Source organism: Camelus bactrianus, chromosome 27 (assembly GCF_048773025.1).
Source record: "Camelus bactrianus isolate YW-2024 breed Bactrian camel chromosome 27, ASM4877302v1, whole genome shotgun sequence".
NCBI lineage: Eukaryota > Metazoa > Chordata > Mammalia > Artiodactyla > Camelidae > Camelus > Camelus bactrianus.
In genome coordinates this window covers 26014499-26035985 of record NC_133565.1, presented here as the reverse complement: position 1 = coordinate 26035985, position 21487 = coordinate 26014499, and the positions used below count along the sequence as shown (strand labels likewise).

The following is a 21487-nucleotide window of genomic DNA, read 5'->3' as shown; positions in this document are numbered from 1 at the left end:
AGGAGGGCAGTGGGTGGTCTTCCCAGCCTGGCACCAGGACCTCTGCTCAGGGAGACTCTGCAAGGAATGGTGTCTGCTCACCAGCTATCTCCATCCCTTCCCTGGAGTACAAATTGCTACTGACCCCAGAGGCAGGATTTGCTTCCCCCACCCACAGCTCACCTGTCTCAGCCACCCAGACTCAGAGGGAGGACACAGCCTTCTTCTCAGTCCTTTGGAGCCCCAGGCTGTCCTCCTCTGAAGTGTATGTCATTTACTGAACTTACACACAAGTGTTCGACACGTGTCTCCTGAATGAACCATCCTTCAGGGGGGTTCAGATCCACCTCCCTGATGATCTTCCTCCACCTGGGCCCAGTCACCGCCACCAGCCTGCTCACTGTCCCCACCTGTCCTGCTGGCTCTCTGCTCATACCACCCTCTATGCCTGGTCCTGACTTGTCCTTCCACTTTCCTCTGTGGATGTGGCTGGGACTCTGCCCCAGTTTTGCTTGGGGGGATCCTGTGCCCTGTGCCCTCCTTTGTATGGGGCTCTCCAATTTACACAGCCCTTGGCTGTACGCTGTGTTGTATCCATTCCCCATCCGCTAATGAGAATCCAATTCACACTTCAAATGTTTATGAAGCACCACTTTGGATCAGGAGAAACTGGGCTTCCCCTTGGGAGGCTCCCGCCAGCACAGACCTCCAGGCCTGGCAGCTTGTGCCAGCACACTCAGGCTTGGAGCCCAAGCTCCACGTCACCCAGGCCACACACCCCAGGGCTCCTTCCCAGAGATCCCTGTGTCTCCCCAGGTGCCCTGGCCCCTCCCGGGGCCCCTGGGCAATTCTGAGCTTGTCTGAGGACGCTATGGCAGGAACCACAGCTGCAGACTTGGCCCTTTGTCCTGTACTCTGAGGAGGGGCAAAGGGACTTCCAGACCTGCAACCTGAGTCCCTCCCTCTGCAGGGAAATAATGGGCCCCCAGACCCGGCCCCTCTCTCCTCTAGGCCTGCCTTCTCCACCCAGGTGCAGCCCCTGGCAGTCCCAATGTCTTGCCTTATTTCCACCCCCTGAACAGGGATCAGGTCCCACATCCTCCTTCCCCTCCTCAGCCCCTGTCCTCCATCTCCTCCTATGAAGCTAAACTGTCCTCTTGAAGGTCACAGGTGAGCCCTTCCAAGCAGAGGTTCTACCTGACCAGGCCACAGCGCCACCCTCTCTTGGCTCCAGCCACTTGCCCTGCCCTCCAGCTCTGCCTCTCCTTTGCCTCCTTCATCCCAGTAGTGCCGGGCTCAGGCCTCTGCCTCTGCTTTCTTGTCCTACAGGGGCTGCTTCGGAGAAACCCTCTTCCTGTCTTCAACTCTCACCTCCATGCTGATGTCACCATGTGCACGCCCCTACCCATCCTGCAATGTTCCCTAGGAGTCAGACCTTCAGTCAGCACCTGTCTAAACTCCAAGGATTACTCGGCTCCTTAGAGCCATCTATCATGCCAGCTTCCTCCTTTCTGCTGTTTCAGTTTTCCAGCCTCCTTTCCAGGCCTCCAGGGCTAGCCGACACAGGCCTACTGCCCCCACAGCCAGGGCCACGCCTGACAACTGTGGTGCTGCATGTGAACCAGCCTTCCTCCTTGCGCTCAGCCCTGCACTAGGTTCCCATGGCCTCTCTGAGCCCTCCCTTGGCCAGGAAGGCCAGGCTCCCACAGAGGAGGGAGGTCTGGGGACTCCGCATCCACCTCTGATACTCATCCTCGCATCAAGGCCGGCCCTGCAGCCAGACAGAAAGGAAGACTGTCCCCAGGGCCGTGTCTGCATCCTGCAGGCTGTGGCACCAGGCTGGTAGCCAACTGTCCTGGTGACGGATTCAGGATTTCTCAGCGAGAAGCGCCTGACCTGTGATGAACAGCTCCTGCTTGTCTGATGGAGACCCTTTCCAAACACCTTTCCCTCTCAAAGTGGGAGCCCAGAGGAAGCCGGTGTCCTGTGTGGTGATTCTTTTTTATTCATTTAGAGCTTTGGGGAAAAGGAAAACATCCACATTCTGCCTTCCTCAAATAAACCAACTTCTCTACTCATCCCATCCCTTGAAAACAGAAGCACTATTGAAAAAGGAAAAGAAAAAAAGAAATGTGAAAAAAAAGGGGGCATAAAGAAAAAAAAAAAGGAACTGAATAGAAGAAGAAAAAAAGGGCGAGAAAAGAGAACTAGAAGAGAGCGGTCCCCGAGGGAGCTGGTGAGTGCTGAGAATGAAAGGCAAAAAAGGGAAGGGAAGGAAAGCAGAGATACAAAGGGGGAGAGAAAGACAGAAGCTTTGAAAGAAAGAATGTTTCAGCGTGAATACAGCGGGCAGGGGAGAAGGGAGTTCTTGAAAAGGAGCAGCCCGATGCAGTGACCCCTCATTCACAGAAGGTGCCAATCACTGGGACAATGCAGACCCTTTCTTCTTTTCTCCTTCTCTCCTTTCTGGGGAGAGAGGGAGGGAGGGAGAGGCTGGGAACTGCAAGTTAATTCCTAAAAGTACAAAAAATAAATGCACTTCCCCTGGAGAAGCATCAAAGGGCTGCTTTAAAGGCTTCCCCCGAAACTCACTACACCCTCAAGAGAAGTGCTGGCTCTCAGGGAGTGGGGGGCACAGGCCAACGGCCATCAGCTTTATTTCAGGGTCGGCCGCCCCTGCCCTGGCCCGGCCACCAGGCTGTGGCTCCTCCCATTTGGTCCCGGGTGAGCCAAGGCCGGGAGAGTCCCAGGCCACAACGCTGCGGGTGAGGCCCGGCCTCCGCAGGCAGCTTGGCCCTTCTTGGTTCTCCTGCTCTGGTCTGAGAGCGGAGAGCCCAGGTAGGAGGGCAAAGGAGGAGGGTCAGGGTGAGGCAGCTGGTCGGGCTGGAGGCCAACCTGGGCTGTGTCCGCTCAGCGGGACAATTCCAGGAGGCACTGGGTATGTGGAAAGTGAATGATAATTTGAATCGGCCCTGGGATCAGGTGTCTTCTCCCTGGACTGCTTCAAGGAAACCTGCTTGCTGCCTATTCAGGCCAGGCCCTTGTCCAGGAGGGTGAGAGGGTGGACCCGTCCTTTTCACTGGCTGCCAACTGTCAGATCAGTGTCCTAAAAGGGAGGGGGCTCTGAGGGATCTGTGGTCACATCAGATCAGCACTTTCCTGAGTTGGCCAAGACCCAAAGACTAAAAGACATGGAGGTGCCCCAAACAATCCCAAATCCCTCTTTTGAAACAGGCCTGGATTTGGATTCTGTCCTTTCCTCCTTCCCTCAAGCAGACATCAATTATGGTGGGGTACCTGCCAGGCGCAGGGGCTGTACCGGCACAAGACACAATCTCTGGGGTAAACTGCACAGGATGGCCCCTGCCTGCACATGGCCCTTAGTCTAGTGACCAAATGTCCTCTGAGATCGCAGGTGAGCATCCCTGGCCCCCTCTTTGTCTTTCCTTCTCTCGCTCTTCTTGTCTCTCAATATTCAGTGAGTCATGATGAAACCTGAAATGGGGTCACCTTTATGCAGAGGTTTCTTTTTCCTTCTGATCATCCAAATGCTGGATAATGAGAAACGCCTGGGAGCAGAGAGGCTGAGTGGAGGAAGACTGATTGGTTTATTGACTGATTGAGCGAGCCTCAACCTCACTCATCTATTGAGCAATCAGTCTGCACGGAGCTCGGTGGCGTGGGCTCAGATTATAAAGTGACGAGGACCAATCCCAGGCCCTGAGATGCTTGAGGCCAATCTAGTGGGGGTGGGGGTGGACATGCAGCACAAATCTGGGAATTAAAACCCTGCTTTTGCTAGGTTCATCTGGGAAAGGCTGTTGCTAAGTCAGAACAGGCCCAGAAGGGCCTCCAAAGCTAAGGAAGGAAGCCGAGAGAAGGGGCTCATGGAAAATGCAAGAGAGCACACACGGGGCCAGAAAAGTCACTGAACTACCAGGAGCATATAATCACTCTTGCATTTCACCCCAACAAATGCAAATGCAAACGCAAAACATATTTATTGAGCACCTGCTAGGTGCCCACCAGCCCGGAAGCAGCCCAGCCCTGCCCTCAAGAACTCCTGGTGTGCAGAGTGACAGGCAAGAAAACAAATGGTTGCATCTAGTGTGCCAAGGGCTGTGTGAGGGTGAGGACGGGGGCAGTGGGGAGGTGGGCAGCTCAGAGGAGGTGGCATGGAATCATTTTAATATAGTAAAATGAACTAAATTTTCATTTGTTCTGAAAAAGCTTTAAAGAATTTCACTGGTGAGATATCTCAGTGTCTAGGGGAAAAAAAGGAATAGATCAATAAACTAACAGATTAAACATCTGATGGATGTTTCTTGATCTTTTGGTGTACTAGGAAGAATCAGCGACAGAGAAAACCAAGCCAGTGAGAACAATAAAAGAAGTGATAGCTCAGTGCTAGGCTCACAGTGAACAGTATTTATATTGTAAATTTAACCCTAAATGGTGGCAGAACAATATTAGTAGGAAAGGCAACAATACGGAGGTAATACATAACGTTCAAAACTGGTAAACTGACAAGCAGTAGGATAAACATTTTTTTTTAGAGTATGAAGGTGAATAAGAGAAAGGAGAAACTAGAGAACTGAAAGCAGCGAACCAGTCTGGAGGGCTGGAGTGGGGGAAGTGAGGTGGGTAGGGGCCTTCTGCTTTATTCTTATAAGCCCATCAGTATTGCTGGACATACACAAAAAGATACATATGGATTATTTTGATAAAAAACAAAATTAAAAGCAAGCAAACAAGCAAAAAAGGCTTGGCAAAGGAATCACTGTTAAGTCAAATTGGGATCACTCTGAACTCCTTGGAGCCCTCAGCCAAGAAACAAAGGGTACCATGCTTATATGTTTATAAGAATAGAAATTTCTTTGAGGAAGGACAGAATTCAGTGGGCTCCTGCCCAAGATAACACAATTAGGGAGAACAGAATGGAGGGAAAAACTTTCAGGAAAGAACTGCAGAATATTGGCACGTGGCTTTAATCATAAGATCAGAAGTACCAGGGACCCTTCCCAAGGAGACCAGGAGATCCAGAGACCAGGGTGCTGCAGCTCGCCTGCAGGGGCCCAGAGCCTCAGGAATATGGCAGGTATATTAATACAGCCGACCTGTGTGAAGGTAGCATGTTACATACAGGGAGGGTGATGGTTGGAGCACACTGGCCTGAGCCAGGGACCTCTCACCTCGCCCCGGCCGGAGCCACCTCAGCACCATGGCGGCCGCGCCCCTGGCGCTCTGGCACTCACGCACACACATGCTCACTGTTCTCACCAGCCACTCCTGCTGCATGTTACGCTCTTTTCTAGGTCTTTTAAACTTGAAACATGTAACAGCAACACCCCACTTGTCCAGAAGTCTCTTCTCTGGCAACCTAAACTCCCCCAAGAATAGAGAATGTGGGGTACCATCCTCCAAAACACAGAAAGCCTACAAGTAAATTAGAAGCAGGTGCCTCCAAGAAGGGCCTTTGGTGTCATGGTCACTCTTTGTTCCATGGGCCGGAGCCCCTCACTCACAGCCTTTGGACTCAGTTCTAAGAAGCTTGTTTATCTGGCTTCCCAGACTGCAGGAGATGCAAGGTGCAAACTAGGAGGAGGAGCAGGGCAGCGGAAGGAGTGCTGCTGGCGGGGACTATGATAGCTGACAGCAAGGGCGCAGCCTGGGGCCATTCAGGGTGGGGCAAGCAATTCCAACACCTCAGAACACAGCTAACTAGACTCATCACCATGACCCAGAATCATCAAGACAAGTGAGATCATATTCAAGCATATTCAATAGTCTCAGTCTAGCACTCAGGGATGTGTATGTTGGGCCCAGGGCTGAGGTTCGGTGACACCAACTTATAACCTACCCAGTCCTGGGGCAAACACAGCAAAGTCATGAAGTCTGCCCAGTCTCCCAGCTGCCACTGCAGTGATGGGTCAGAAGGGCTGAGCTCTGGTCCAGTTCTGCCTAATGCCGTGCACCTGGGCACAAAGTCAACCTCTCAGAATCCCATCCACTAAATGAAGAGAACGCCTTGCCCAGGCTAGGCTTGTGGCACCCCTTCCACTGCCCTGCTCCTCCTCCTAGTTTGCACCTTGTGTCTCCTGTGGTCTGGGAAGCCAGATAAACAAGCTTGTTAGAACTGAGTCTAAAGGCTGTGAGTGAGGGGCTCTGGCCTACGGAACAGAGTGACCATGACATCAAGTGAAATGACCTTTAGGGTCAGCTGAAACATTTTATAAATAAAATGTAATGTTACAAAAGCCACCTCTTTTTTTAGGTGGCTGGATAGGACATCCCACAACTCACACAGGGGTAGGGGACAAAGGAATCATCCTCCACTGTACTTTCTGCCTTAGGATGCTTTTAGACCCAATGAAGCGATTATCAGGTGAGTTTCAAAACTATGCAAAGTTATACGTGAACATAGTCAATCAGACAAAGTCAGAATCCATCCTACCCAACAGCTGGCTTGCCTGGACTCTTCAAAGCCAGTGTCTCACACACACACACACACACACACACACACACACACACACACACACACACACATACAAAAAGCAGGGGGACTAGTCTAGATTAAAAAAAAAGCTAAGGAAATATAACAACCAAATGCAACACATGAGCCTTTTTGGATAAGGAAAGGAACCTAAACAAACATTTTTAGAGGACAACTGGGAAAATGTGAGTAGGACTGTATTTATTAGATGATATTACTGAATAATGGTAATTTTTTAGATATGATGATGGTATTGTAGTTACATAGGGGAAAGTCATTGCTCCTAAAAGATACCTGCTGAAGTATTTAGGGGTGAACCATCATGCTGCCTGTAACTCACTTTCAAATGATTCAGCAAAACCATTTAAAAGAGAGCAAGATAAAACAAACGTGGCAAAAATGGTTAACAGCTGTGACTCTAGACGAAGGTTCTTAGCTCTTCTGTTAGGCTTGACATTTTCAAAGTAAAAAGTGACGAGGAAAGAGACCACGCAGGCAACTTGTGCTTTGCTCTTCGCATTTGCTGAGCTGATACCGGTTTGTTTACCCAACCTGCCCAATGCCCAAAGTGGTGTGCTTGTGAGGAAGAGCTGGGGCCACTGCAGTGCTTCCCAACCTGCACAGTTCACGCAGGAAATACACTGGGACCATACACTGGGGTATACGGCCTGGCCCAGCCCAGCTGCCTGTGGGCCAAGGGGAAATCGGTACACAAATGGACACAGCGTAGTGGCTCCAGCACTTAGCATGTCAGCAGGCAAGCCAGGCCTGTGGGTTAAGGGGGCAGACACCCTCAGACCCTCACTTCTCTGTTTCCTCATCAAGTCTCCCCTAGAACTCCTCCCTTCTCCCTCAAGCCTGTCTCCTTACAGGCCTGGAATCACAGCATCCAGATTTTAATACTTTATGCCTGGGCCCGTCACCCCCCAGATATCGAGTTCTTTGAGGGCAGAATCCCTGCCTCTCTCCTCTTCAAGCACAGATCCTTCATCTGAAGGTCAGAGAAAAGGATGCAGATTGTGGGGATTACGAGCGCAAGGATGCTCTATCAGTCACAATGCACCTGTTGGAGATCATTCCAACTGTCACATTCTATCTAGTTAGCCCTTATCTAGCCAGGCGGTGAAGGCCTAAACCCCCAGGCTGTGCTACCCAGTGGTGGTACTCACTGGTGATCAGGCCTCAGTTTCCCCTTCTGAACAAAATCCCTTCCAGCTGACTCTCCAGGGGCCCCATGTCTACACAGTGCTCCCTTAGTTCATCTTGGCTGGGGGCTCAGGGCTGAGTGAGCAAGGCAGTCTCCCATCAACAGAGAAAAGCAGAAGGGATTCTCAGGGGAAGCAAACGCAAACACCCGGGATGGGCCCACCCCCAGAGACCGGTCTTTTGTAAAAGCCCCTCAGGTGACCCAAAAGTGACCAGGGTTGGGTCCATCTCCCAGGAGACCAGGTCCTCAGAGCTGAGATAGACTTTAAGTTTAGTCCCACTGCCCCTCCTCCCCAGACGTTCCCTTGATGCCCACATTAGGAAGCGTGCCTCTGAACCATCCCTCTCCATCTCCCCAACTTCCCAAACCTCCTGTATTCTTCAAGACACTTACTTGTGGCTCAAGTGTCTCTTCAGAACCCAGGGCTGCCTGCCTCTCAAAAAGGTAAGGCCTTGAAGGCCACGCAGAGGGTCTGCTGCATTCTCAGGCCGGGGGAACCAGGGGAGGCTTTTAGGAGAGGATGTATCATGAGCCAATTGCTGTCCTGAAAACCCTTCTGGTTACTGTGTGGAGAGGGTGAGGAGAGGCCAGGACATTGTCTCATGGGCTGATCTATTTCATCCCTTCCAGCACCCTGCCCTCCAGCTCCAGACCTGCGTGGAAGCTGCTGCCTTGGGAGCCCTAGCCAGGCCTGTCCCCAGGGCTTATGGGTGTCACCAGGAAGAATGGAGCAGGCTTTCTTTCCACTGTGGCCAGTGGGGCTGACAGCTGAATGTGGGGTGGAGGCGGTGAGTGACGAAAGCTAACAATGAGAATTCATTCCAGGCTCCTGGTGGGCAGAGACCATCTGGATGGAGCCAGAGGCCACTGAAGGGATGTCCCTCGTCCTTCGGTGGGGGAAGGTGCTCACTTGGGCCACTCCAGAGAGAAAGGCTCCGGAAATCCAAGGAGCACCCTCCCCTGTGCCCTTCAAAAATACGTTAAAATCAAACGGCATCAAGTGAATGAGTGGGAAATGTTACACAGCAAACATGGGAAGGGTTTTCCCCTGGATGAAAGCAATGGAAAGAGGAAGAGAGAAATAGAGGCGGAGGGGAAGAAAGAAAGAAGGAGGAGGGATGGGAAGGAAAGAGGGCCTCAGAGCTTTCTGAGGTTACAAAGAAAGGGGGAAACAGGGTAGGGAGGAACAAAAAGGAGACGAGACGTGAGGGTGGGAATCACTCCCACCCTTGAGAAAAGCTGCCCACGGGACAGAGTGGGGCCAGCATGTCTCAGAACTCCAGGCTGGTTTGGATGTAAAGTCCCTCCTCTACCAAAGGGATGCCCAATTCTGCCACCCTCGAAGCCTCACCCCGAAGTCCACAAGGCTGGGCAGTGCTGCCCTTGGGGTGCCGTCCCGCAGGGCCCCCACCCCGGGCACCATGCTCTGCTGTGCCCGTCTAGAAATTTGTACTGATTTTCAAACGAGGGGCCCTCATTTCCATTTTGCACCAGGCCCCACAAATCTCATAGGCAGTCCCAGATGACCTTTCCAGAGGACGTTTTGCTAGAAAGACAGGAGCAGGAAGGCAGGGGGCCGGCTCCAACTGCTGCTCCCTGTTTGCTAACCAAATATGCACGCCAGTGCTGTTGACTCAGCCACCAGGTAGTAGTTAAGTACGGGGCTTCCCACCCCAACTGAAGAGCCGGGCCTGACTCAGACGAAACGTGTGAGGAGCAGGGCAGGTGCAGGTGCCCAAGTGTAAGTGTTCAAGAAGCCATGAGGGTCTGCCATGTGCACCAGGTACAACATGGTCCCGGCTGCATCCCTGTGTGCAGAAAGCATCGTCCTGCTGAGGCCTGAAAGCCTGTCGGACAAAACCCATCCAGTCTTGGGAGACCTGCCTTCCACCCTTGGCTGGTGGCTGAGGAGACACTAAGACCTACATCCTGGAGGACCCGGATCCTCCACTGTGCAGACTGGAGACACCACCTGGAATGTCTGGGACCCAGACTATCCCTTGTGTTGTGGCTCCCGCATTGTTCACAAGACCATCGTGTGCTTATCAAGTCTCCAAGTGAAGTGCTGAGGCAGATTCAGCCCAACACTACGGCCAGCGGACCGTGCCAAGCCCAGGCCCCTCCCCTTGCAGTGCTCCCCTTCTCTGCTGGCCCTTTGCTCAAGGGCCAAGGTACAGGCAAGGGACTCTCAAATCCCAACACTCCATTGGTCTCTCCCCCAGCCGGTACCTCCCTTCTGAAGACCAAAGGCAGACTCCCTGCAGACTCCCTTCCCACCATCAGGGAAATCTTGGGACTTTACATCCAAACCTTCCTGAGGCCCCAGCCATCAGGCCTCCTTCTCTAAAGGGACTGAGGACCCTAACAGCATCATTTTCAAGGGCTTGCAGTTCAGATCATCAAAACCTCCTAGGCCCAACCTAGGGGGTGACTTGGAAGAGGCCCAAGTCCCCAAAGGTGCCAGGTGCGCAAAGGAAACACATGTGCAGGCAAAACCAGAGGCGGCTGGGCCCCAGCACCCTGCTCATGGCCAGGACAAAGCCAGGTTCAGCAGGCCTGCAGGGTGTCTGGGCCCAGGGCAGCAGGAGGGCAGGCCGGCCTCTAAGAAGGGGCCAGGAGAGTAAGCCGAGGAGGCAGGAGGCCAGGCCTGTGAGGGAGGGCCCGCCAGGAACTGAATTAATCAGCAGGAAACTGATGGTTGTTTCCTGACAACTCCACCACCACCACCAAGAGCACAAACACACACACACACACACACACACACACACACACACACACACACACACACACACACACACACACAGAGGAATTCGGAAACAGGGAGGGCAGCTGGCAACTTCCTGGAGACCCACAATGCAATCCATTTTTTCAAATAACGCAGATACAACAATACAAAGAAGCCTCCCTTTCCCAAGTGCGGACGGTGTGTGTTATCTCATTTCTATCTCACACGAAAAACTTTCCAGGAGGGACCAGTTACCCACCATTTTCTAAACTCTGAGGTGTGAAGCAGAGAGGACCAAGGTCACAACTGGTAGTGCCTGAGTTTCCAAAGCCAGGCCTGGCAGGAGTCTGAAGGCCATCTCTTAAAGCACCTGGCCCCACCCAGGACCAACAGATCTCTCCTGCAGGCTCCATGAGCAGGTTTTAAAGGAATCCAGTGGTGCGCCGTGGACCCCCTTCTGCATGAACTGGCCTGTTGGGATTTGGAGGACGGTGGTGAGAAGTCGTCCACCTCTCCCCCAACTCTTCTCCTACTTCTTAAACTGAAGAGCACACCTTTTAACATACCCAGTGTTTCTCATACTCTCTGCAGTGGAGGATCGGTTTTATTTGAATCCCTGGAAGAAGTAACACTAACAGGCAGCTCCTGGTCCCTTGACCTGCCACAGGAGCTCAGCGATGCCCACACAGGTCCACACTCTGTCCAAGATGCAGCTGCCAATGACCCACTTGGACATCGTCATGGCAATGTTAAAATATAAAAGTTTCTAAGCCTCATTCTCTATTTCTCTTGGCCGGGTAACACTGTGCTGAACAGCATCAGTCCATGGCTCACCCTTTTGCGTGACACTGACCAAGAATTTTAAGTGCAGATGTATATCTTTTCTCTTAGATGAAAGGTCTACTCATAAGTAAGAGACCTTCAAATCTGCCCTTTCTTAATATTTCAAACATGAGTTCTTAACTGCCACATTTTTGGGGGCGTTTGATTTCCCACAGTCATCTCACCTGCCTCTCCTCTTTCTTAAAAACAGAAAATAATACATTTAAGTTTCTTAAGTGTTCTTGGAATGTACAATCAACTACATGTGATCTGCTGAGTTCCATGGAGCTGAGGTGTGAAGAGAATGTTCTGTCAATGAGAAATTCACAAGTGCTCAGTAGAGGGTACAAAATTTGTAATCCTTAACCATGTAACTCCGCTGGGTTCCTCCAGATGAAAACGGGCTTTGGTTTATACCAGCCCAGGACTTTGCAGGTTTAATCTCAGAAGAAAAAGGCCAAATAACAGTTCATGGTTGGCCATGACAAGACTGGCAGCTAGGAACCACCTGAAGGTATTTTAAGATGCAGACTCTTGGGTCCTACCCAGATTCAGGGGATCTGGGGCTTGACACAGGCAACTGCGAATTAACAGGCTCCCCAGCAGGCAATAACAAACGGTGAGACCACTGAAGATGCCCTACTGCATAAGAACCAGGAATGATGAGGTGTAAGCAGTGAGTGGCTCTGAAGATTTGGTCTTAGGAAAATAAAACAAGCCCAAACAAAACAAATTCGTTTTTTGTTTTTTTTTTTTTTTTTTTTTTATTCCACTGGGCCAAGTGGTATAGAGAGACCCATGGAATAAATCCAGTTTGTTTGTTGAAGGTGGTCTCAGTCTCCACATAGCTGGGCCTGGCACACAGCACACACTCAACTAGGGTCCACTGTTGTTATTCACAGGCCAGGAAATTAAAGCCCAGAAAGCTTGAGATTTGCTGAAAGTCAAGTTCTTGGCAAAACTAAGACTTGCCCTGGAACTCATGCCTCTTTCCTCTGTGCCTCAGTTTCGTTATCTATAAAATGGAAATAATAATTACTAACTCTCATGGTTGTTGAGAAAATTAAATGAGGAAAAAAATTAAATGAGGGAATGGTTTGGTGGCTGCACCTAGCTTGGCCTCTAGTAAGCACTTAATAATAATTGTTCATAGAATCATTATTATGGATTTCAAAAGTCCGAGAATGACAAAAAATCTGTTTCTGTATGAGCCGGTTTGTTTATTCCAGATGGTTCTTATTAGCACTAAATGCCCTGGTGATGCTGAATGGCCAGAATGGTCCCTGCACCTTGGAGGAGACTTTCTGGTTGGACCAGGAGAGCTCACTATCCTGCAAATGCCACACCTCGTGACACACCTGGCCTGTGCTTGCTCTTGGGCAGACCAGCTGGCAGAAGCTCTCTGCAAACATGTTCCTGGGCTGAGCCACTCTGCAGGGTTTCCCAGTGAGCACTCATCCAGCACATTTATTATGTCCATATATGCCAGGCAGGGGCTGGGCATCAGAAAAGAACAGCAATAAACAGAGCAGAGCCTTCTCCTGCCATGAGCCTACAAAACTATAAAGTGGGTATAAATTGTTTTGATTAAAAATTTCTATCATAAAATTAATAAAACCACCCACTGCAAAGAGTTTGAAAAAACAGAAGTGAAGAAAAGTTAATACTCCTCATCCTAACTCAACCATTTCTTGTATATTTCTTTCTGGTCCTCTTCAAGCATGTGGTTTTCACATGGTTTTGATCATGATGTGTACAACCCAGATTGGTGTCCTGCTTATTTTCCCTGGACGACATGAGCAAGTTTCCGTGTTGCATGTTCATAATCAATAATCCACGTTCATAAACAGAACATTCACCAGAGAGCACAAATTGCCACTTCCCTGCCCATTCTCGCACTGAAGGACATTCAGATTGCTTTCGATTTGTCTGCACTGCACTCTCTCATGCAGAGAGAAGATAGAGGGAAGAGGCAAATGTTGTGTAATTTGATGGTGTCAGATGGGTTAGGGTTAACTAATGCCATTATATGATCTTGGGCAAGTTACTTAACCTCTATGAACTTCAGTTTCCCCCAAAGTGGGCAAAACACCCCCATCATACAGTTGTGCAGAGGATTTAACAGGAGACTATTAGTAAAACGCCCAGCTAAGGAACTGACACTCAATACACGTGTACCTTCTTTTCTCTTACATATCATGTGGGCATGACTATGACTTCCAAGTGCCTTTTCGAGGACGAGGGCAGTCTGCAGAGACACCCGCAGGGCATGGTGTGTGGCAGTTTCCCAAACCCTCTACACAGATTGCTAAATTCTGGGAGATTTGGCATTTGCAAGCTGAAGTATTCAGGGGATAAGTGATATGTGCTCTGCAACTTACTTAAAAATGGCTCAGGAAAAAAATATATACACGTACAGGTGAAGCAAATATGGCCAATGTTCATAACTGTTACAGCTAGTGTTGGGTGGATGAGTATTTACTGTACTACTCTTTCAACTTTTCTATAGATTTGAGATTTTCCATAATAAACCCTTGAAAAAAAAACTCTTGCTAATCTAAAAGGTAAAAAATGGTATCGTACTTTAAAAACTTGTGCTGCATTCGTTTGTTCAACAAATATTAAATCAACACAGTATCTGTCATGCACTGAACTGACCTGATCCCTGATCTGATGGAGCGTGTCATCCAGCATTTCTTTGGGTTGGGTTTTTTATCTGCTAATTATATAATTTGTTCACTTTGTCTTCAACTTTAAATCTTGATTTTTAAAACCAGTTCCCGGTTGCATTAAAATATTAAAACCCTTTAAGTGTCTTGAGATCTTTTCTTTTCCCTCCAGCTCTCAATTGTTTTGTAGAATTTACAAAGCAGTTATAATTTTTTACATGTAGTCAAATCTGTTGAATTTTTGGATGGCTTTTTTTATTTCTAAACTTTGGAAACTAACCTCCAGCCCAAGATTTGGTATAAATTGTACATACTGTTGTTATGTTTACTCCTTCTTTATTATATATTTTTGTGTCAGTATTATTGGGTTGACTAGCATTTTTAAAGCCATGTTAAACAGTGATGGTATTGGCAGGCCTCTTTTTTTGTTACTGGTTTCAACAGGAATGCCTCTAGTGTTTCTCAGTTAATTATAACATTGGCTATTGGTCTGAAATAGATATCCTTAATCATGCTAAGAATGCACCCTTCTATTCTTTTTTTTTTTTGGTGTATTGATTAGTTAGAAATGGTTGTTCCATTTTAATCAATTACCCTCCCAGAATGTATTGGAATCAATCCAGTTTTACTTCTTTAACCCATTAGCATGACGCAGTTACTATATTAAGCTTCCCTAATATTGACAATTCTCCCTGCTTTGCCCCACTGGGTTATGGTGGATGACTTGTTTAATATATTACTGAATTTTGTTTCCAACATAACATTTTCATTCTTTACTGTGGTCTTTTTGCCATGTTTAATATCAGGCTCATTTTGCTTTGTAGAATGAATTGGAGAGCTCTCCATCTTTTGCTAAGCCATGGAACAGTTTAACGTTATCAGTCTTATCAAATTTGAAAGAATTACCTAGCGAAAACACTTGGGAGTGGTGCCTTCTTCGGGTAGAGGGGGCAGTGCTTTGATAAAGATTACAATTTTTTTTCTCAATTAACAAAACGTATACCTTTCCAGAAAAGCATTCATTTACTTGAGATTTTCAAATTTAAGCCTATTGTGCATATATTTTTATTTTTTAAAATCTATCTATTGCAATGTTCCCTTTCTCATTCCTATTTTTTTTTTCTTTTCTCTCTTTTATTTTTCAAACAGATTTGCCAAAGGTTAGTCCACTTTACTGATTTATTTCAAAACAGAATCAGCTCTTGGATATACTTGCTAATTCCACTGTGTTTCTATTTTCTAATTCATTGATTTCTGCCTTTATCTTTACTATTTTTTCCTTCCAATTTTCCTTGGGGGCTGTTTTTTACTCTTTTTTTTTTTAAAGATCTCAGGCTGAATGCTTGGTTTATTCTCTTTCTCTCTCCGTTTTTAATAATAAAAACATTCAAGGCTATGAGAATACTGCCAGCTGTCTCCCATTGGTTTGGTTCTGTGGCACTCTGGTTTTCAATTGCTTTCTAAATATTTGTCATTATGTTCTTTATTTCTTCCTTGACCCAACAGCAATGTAGGAGAGTGTTTTAAATTTTTTCAAGTGGTTAGGTTTTAGTTCTAGTCTGTTTAAATTTACAGCATTTTGGCTAGATTTACCACATGGTGATCAAAGGACTCTCCTACTGGCACAATTTCTGTTTTGGGTAGACCGTGAGATCTTACAGTTGGTTACTGGTGGCTGACAGAAATATTCACAGAGCATATGCTCGCTTGCAAAGCCCAAGTGCTTTTTAAAAGTTTCTGCTTGCCATAATGTTATGTCAAATGAAAAAGAAAAAGGATATAAAGTTCAACGTGCTTGTGAGCAGTTTAAAATACAATACATTTACCTCTACGCACGGAAAAAGACTACGAAGAAATGTATAAAGGTACTAAAAACAGTGATGGTATTTTCTAATTGGTGAGATTACAGGCAATTTTTACTTTCTTCACAATTTTCTGTATTTTTGAATTTTCTATATAGTCGTAAGATTTACTATTTTAATAATAAGATTTCATCAAACGTTTGGTAACAGAGATGCTCTGCTCTGAGCTTTGTCTTTGCAACCTCCCCCTGGCTAGAGACTTAAGAAGTCACCAGGAAGGATTTGAGGGATAATTGGATTTGGACCCCAAGCAGTGTTGACACCTGAGGACGGTGCCCACAGCTCCTCCGGCTGTGGAGGTGCCCCTGCAGGAGGAACATTCCCAAGGGGCACCCAGGAGCACCACCCTTGTCCCTCCATGTTCCTCACATTCAAATGACCATCGCCCATCACTGTCACGGAGAAGTTTTCCCTCAAAGCAGTGAGATCCAACTACTGCTACTGACATGTGCAAGCTTTTATTTCCTTTCTACCTCAACATGCTCTCTGAGGCCCACTCAAAAAACTGCATTTTCAACCCAAGGTCAACTGTACAGCCCATCTGAATTCAGAGGAGCTCTGGCCCCTGGAAATGGACAAGGTGGCTGTTCTCCCAGCTCCTGCCACTCAGCCCAACACCAGCAGCTCTGAAGAGGGGGCTGCCATGCTCCTACTGGCTGCCTGCTCAGGGTGTGGGACCGGAAAATGCAGAGGTCTAGAAGCCTGCTCCGTGACTGTGAAGAAAGCAGGGAGGGAAGATAAGGGAGTGGCCATAGGGGTGAGAAAGGATGAGGGAGAGAGAAGTCTGTGACCGGAAGTGTTTTCAGGAGAGGGGAGCAGTGGTTCCAGGGAGCCCCATCATCTGTACGTATCACAAGTTCACAAGTACGTATCCAGCAAATGCCCCAATCAGGCACTGTGGCCCTGCGTTTACCACCATTACCAGGAGTCATCTCACAATGGGGTCTTTCTCTTCTGTTTCTCTGCCCTCCACCCTCCCTCACCAAGTCCTCTGCTAGAAGACAGTGGCAGAGAGGAGGGAGGGAGGAAGGGGCACAGTGGGCCTTCAGATGTCTCAACTGGCTTCCAGTGAGCCCCAGCCCAGTCTGGTAGGGAGTCTGGGGACACTTAGAAAGTCAGGGAAGAGAATCCTGACCCACAGGGAATGTATTAAGATGGTCAAGCAAAGATGGCAAAGGCCAGAGGAAGTGTGACGATGGGCAGAGATACTGGCCTGTGCAGAGCTCCCCGGAGAAGCAGCTTGTGTCTTGGGAATGTCTCTTGTCTCTTCCTTGATAAACCTTGCCCCTGCCACCTCCGCCCCCCACCCCACCATGGCTTCCTATACCCAGGCAGATCTCTGTCTACCACCCTAGCTGTTCTGGACAGTGAACTTCAAGCATGTCAATGTTTAATCCTGATGCCACTTATAGACACCTCTTCTCCATGCAGTGTCTACACAGTGGACTGAATCGCCCAGCTCAGAACGTAACCAAGGGCTTGCAACCATTATCCTTTGGAAGAGTGCTCCTCAGGGAAGGGGTGCTACCAGTGTGTTGGCCCCCAGAACTTGCTGAGGGAGAAAAGGAGTGGGCAAGTGTTTTAGCTTGAATTTTTCCCTAAAAATCAACACTCTCCAGCAGCTTATCTGACCCACCTCTACATCTCCTGCTTTACTTTTCCAGTGTCTTGGGAATTAGGTGGCAGAGTAGTTTAATGAAGGGAGTGTGAACTTTGGATTCAGACACACCCGGATTCAAATCCCATTGCCATCTCTTATAGGTGTAAGGCCTCGGAAAAGTGGCCACCTTCATGAACCTCAGTTTCTCTGCCTCTAAAATGGGTCAGGAATGCTGTTTCTTGCAGTCACTGAATTAAAAGAGTCTAGCCCAGTACCTGGCCCAGAGCAGGTGCTCAGCAAACATCAGTCTCCTTCTTCACTTGCTGGGATTGGGGAAATCCAGCCTGAAAGCTCATGCACTCCTGCAACATTTTAGAAGATCTTCCTACCTTCTCAATTTAGTGACTATACATATGCGTTAATATACCCCACTGGAAAAAGTTTACTGGGTTATTTCTTGGTGAGTTTTAAGAAACAATTAAGCATAGAAAATGTACGTTAGTAAACTATCTGTAAATAGCTGGTGCCGAGCAGAAATTTTAGGTGAAATGAGAAAGGATTCAAGCAAAAGTGTTACACTTACTCCTCTGAGGGGCTTCTCAACTCTCAGACTGACATTTCCAAGGGGCTTTCCCCACACAGAATAACAACGTAAGTCCCATGTCCCCTGGCTTCTGCCAGTGCGATTTGTCATGTTGCTTCTTTGCTCATTGGTGGTAGTTCACCCAGGCCTCTGGGTGAAGTCCAAGCCTTTGGACACATTGCCAGATGGGCCTCTACCTACACCTCCGGCTCCATCTTCTACCATCCCACCTCCACACCCCACCTCCCATCCACACCAAACCACCACTGACTCTTCAAATGCACCTGTTCTTTTGGCCTTTGCATAGTCTAGTCTTCCAACGGAATGCCCAGGCTTCTCTCATCATCTAAGACTCAGCTAAACACCACCTCCACCAGGCAGTCTTCCCTGCACACCTCCACACCCTCACCACATCCCAAGAGCGAACTTTCTGTGCTCTTGTCTGCGTATCCCATAGCCCTTCTGGCTGAGGGCCTGCTAGGGACAAAGACCATGCCATTCCCCTTTACATCACAGAGTTTAGTAGGTACCCGGTAAATGTTTGCTGACTGAATGAAGGAATAAAGAGATGACAAAAGGAGATTTGTAAGAGAAAAGAGGATTCGGGGCAGTGCAGGGCTCTCTCCAACTTCAGAGCCCTGCAGGACACAGGTAACAATGATAACCATGTACTACACAGCATCAAGCACACCTAGGAAAAGCAGGTTCATGAGCCCATTTCACAGGCCAGGAAACCAAGGCATGGTTGGGGAGGCTGTGGCTCATCGGGGCTAGGAGATGGCAAGCCAGTACGGAACGCCATGGCTCCTCTGATCCTGAGTCCTGTGGCTTGAAGTGGGGTCCTCCTCTTGCCTCAGAGCCCACTTCCTTGGGGAGCGACATTTGAGATGTGGTCCTGCTCATAGGGAGAAGAGCGGTTCTGTGTTTCTGTGAAGAATGCGCTTTCCACCCTGCAGAGCTTCCCAAGGTCAAGGTGCCAGGTGCCAAGTTGCAGCACACATGGGAGCAAACAATCAACTCTGTCTTGGACCACCCAGAGCGGAGACCCTCACCCTCGGACCCAACTCTCCCACACTGCTAAGGGCAGGTGCCACACCATCTCTCATAGGACACCAAAGTTGCCTACTTCTTGTGCCTTGGGTGGGTCCAGGATTGTTAAATGTGGACCCTGGTTTTCTCCAAATCTTAATTAGCTAAGAAGCAAGGTGACAAGTTTCACTGGAATCTAAGGTTGCAGAATGAGGTCTGTAACATTGTGTCTCAAATGGGGGAGGAGGGTAGAGACTGTGGGATGGGGATGGTCCATTCAGGGAAGAGAGGCATGACCAGGCAGATAAGAGATCTCATCCACCAGACAGATAACGGGGCTAAAGTGACAAAGGAGCTAGAAGCTGCACTGGTGCGTTCAGAGAAAGAAAGAGTATATTAAATTTTAAACAAAGCCCACCCCAGGGGAACCTCCAGCCTCCCTCTCCCAACCCGTGCCTCCTGTTTCCAGCACACAAGTCGTCAAGTTTAGAGAAACCGAATCATCCCTCATCTCTAGGGGCTGGGTTTTGTGTTTTTGTTTTTTGCAACCCAACGGGCAGCAGCTGGCACACCGTGTCTCTCTGGGTTGGGGGAGCTTGGGCCTCCTCTAGCCCTTGTGGCCTCTTGTCAGGCCTGAGAAAGGAGGGGGCAGGCTAGAACTGGGCTTCAGCTGGACACAGGAGTGATGGGGGGCCCGGCACCAGAACAGAGCAGATGCAGGAAAGAGCAGGAGGTGCCAGGTCCAGAGGGTATGTAGGCACTAGCCTAGGTGTCACCAGGAGCCAAGAAGAAAGGAGTAAGAAGGAGGGAAGGTCCTCAGAGGCCTCACCAGCTACCATAAAGAATGTGCTGGTATGGAGGAGGAAGAGGGCAGAAAAGGAGGAAGACGAGTGAGGAGCTGGAACAGGAAGGCCCAATTTAGCCTAAGCATATGTTACTTCCGCCATAATTCCATCAAACCTCCCTCCTGCCCCCCGACCCCCGCAAGGTGATGACTGAGGAATCGGGCTGCAAGGGCTGAAGGTCTGGGCAGAGGCACCCCCCCCCCACCCGGCAGGACCCACGGGACAAGTCTGAGGCCTGCACAGGAAGTCCTCCATGCCACTCCCACAAACACCAACCGAGCCAGGGAGGACCAGCCTCGGTCTATGGAGTTAGGAAGAAAGACCAGCCTAAGCTCCCCGAGAGAGTCAGGGATCCTCAAAGACAGCACTGCTGCCAGGCACCCTAAGGATGGGCTCCTTGAGGTTTCCCAGGGGAGCCACAGGCTGGCCCAGCTGCCTGCAGTCAGAGGAAACAAAAAAGACCTCCAGCCTCAGCGCTGAGACCCACTGCAAACAAAGAGGCAAGGACTGGAGGTTCTCTTTCCCAGGTCAGCAGTGCCCCGGGTTTCTCAGGCCTTTCCCAGGCCAGTCACTCTTAATCAACACGTGTGAAACAGTTCGAAAGTGTGTCTTAAAAACGCACAACCCGGTTTTAAAAGAAGATGACTTAATATTCACCTAAAAGGAATCAAAAATACTACACAACATTTCTGGAGGCCATTTTAACCATCCAAATCCAGAGAGTTTAGAATGTGCCCTTGGCGCAGGGATTCCATTCTAGAAATGTACCCTAAGGATATAATCAAACAATACCCCAAGGATGTTCACCACAGCATTCTTTTTTTTTCCTTAGTGGAGATACTGGGAATTGAACCTAGGATCTCGTGCATGCTAGGCATGTGCTCTACCACTAAGCTACAGCATTCTTTATGAGAGAAAAAGAAACAACCTAAATGAAGGCAACTGCTTAAATATATTATGATCCATCTGTTCAAAAGACTACTATGCAACCCTCTAAAGTAACTTGGAGAACATTTAACACAATGGAAAATTTAATAACATTGTCAAGTAAAAGCAAAACTAGTAAGATGCACCGACATGATGAGTATAATCTCATTTTTCTCAGTATACTGTATACATGTATTTACATGCAATATAATGTGTATGTGCAGTCGAACTGTAATAATTCTACCTAACTGAAAAAAATCTCATTTTTTAAATTAAAAAATATACACTGGAAGGGTGTGTCATATACTGAAATATTAATAATTATAAGTGGTTTTTATTTTCTTCTTTTTGCTTGTTTCTATTTCCTAAATTTTTTTGCAACAATCATAAATCTCTTTGTAACAAGAAAAAAAATCAATAAAAGCTATTCTCTAAAAAAACAAAAGGAGGGGATCCAAGATCCAAGAGATTGTACATTCCTTGGACATTCAAATCTGAACAGGATTTGAACAAAACAAAGCAAAACTGGACAGAGACACTTAAAACCACCTAAGTATACTTTCAAGGACTAGGAGGTAGTTTCCAGTGAAAAGGAATTAAAATCTTCCAGAAGGCCCAAGTGAGTGCAGGAAGGGTGAGTCAAGAGTCAAGAGCCAAACCCTGAGAACAGTCAGGACCCCACTTTTCTGTCCAGGCCCTCGGAGTAACTGCCACGGGGTAATCGGAGAGTGGGAGGAGGGAAATGA

At 48.3% G+C, this 21487-nt stretch overlaps 1 protein-coding gene across 3 annotated transcripts in view; it reads right to left on the bottom strand.

Moving 5' to 3' along the window:
* The window catches only part of ZNF710 (zinc finger protein 710), a 63649-nt gene that overhangs the window by 27523 nt on the left and 14639 nt on the right, over positions 1-21487 (bottom strand). The window lies entirely within an intron of this gene.